We start from the raw sequence: 1,330 nt of genomic DNA on the forward strand, positions 1-1,330 counted from the left end.
ATAAACACACTAACTACAGTACATTCTGTAATATATTCATAAACACACTAACTACAGTACATTCTGTAATATATTCATAAACACACTAACTACAGTACATTCTGTAATATATTTATAAACACACTAACTACAGTACCTTCTGTTATATATTTATAAACACACTAACTACAGCACCTTCTGCAATAAATTTATAAACACACTAACTACAGTACCTTCTGTTATATATTTATAAACACACTAACTACAGTACCTTCTGTTATATATTTATAAACAGATTAACTACAGTACTTTCTGCAATATATTTATAAACACACTAACTACAGTACCTTCTGCAATATATTTATAAACACACTAACTACAGTACCTTCTGCAATATATTTATAAACACACTAACTACAGTACCTTCTGTTATATATTTATAAACACACTACCTACAGTACATTCTGTAATATATTCAAACACACTAACTACAGTACATTCTGTAATATATTCAAACACACTAACTACAGTACATTCTGTAATATATTCAAACACACTAACTACAGTACATTCTGTAATATATTCATAAACACAATAACTACAGTACATTCTGTAATATATTCATAAACACAATAACTACAGTACATTCTGCAATATATTTATAAACATACTAACTACAGTAAATTCTGTAATATATTTATAAACACACTAACTACAGTACCTTCTTTAACATATTTATAAGCACACTAACTACAGTACCTTCTGTTATATATTTATAAACACACTAACTACAGTACCTTCTGCAATATATTTATAAACACACTAACTACAGTATCTCTGTTATATATTTATAAACACACTACCTACAGTACATTCTGTAATATATTAAAACACACTAACTACAGTACATTCTGTAATATATTCAAACACACTAACTACAGTACATTCTGTAATATATTTATAAACACACTAACTACAGTACATTCTGCAATATATTTATAAGCACACTAACTACAGTACCTTACGTAATATATCTGTAAAAACACTAACTACAGTACCTTCTGCAATATATTTATAAACACACTAACTACAGTACATTCTGTAGTATATTTATAAACACACTAACTACAGTACATTCTGTAGTATATTTATAAACACACTAACTACAGTACATTCTGTAGTATATTTATAAACACACTAACTACAGTACATTCTGTAATATATTCGTAAACACACTAACTACAATACATTATGTAATATATTTATAAACACACTAACTACAGTACATTCTGTAATATATTCATAAACACACTAACTACAGTACCTTCTGTAATATATTCATAAACACACT

This window comes from Limulus polyphemus, unplaced genomic scaffold (assembly GCF_000517525.1).
Source record: "Limulus polyphemus unplaced genomic scaffold, Limulus_polyphemus-2.1.2 Scaffold2141, whole genome shotgun sequence".
Taxonomy (NCBI): Eukaryota; Metazoa; Arthropoda; class Merostomata; order Xiphosura; family Limulidae; genus Limulus; species Limulus polyphemus.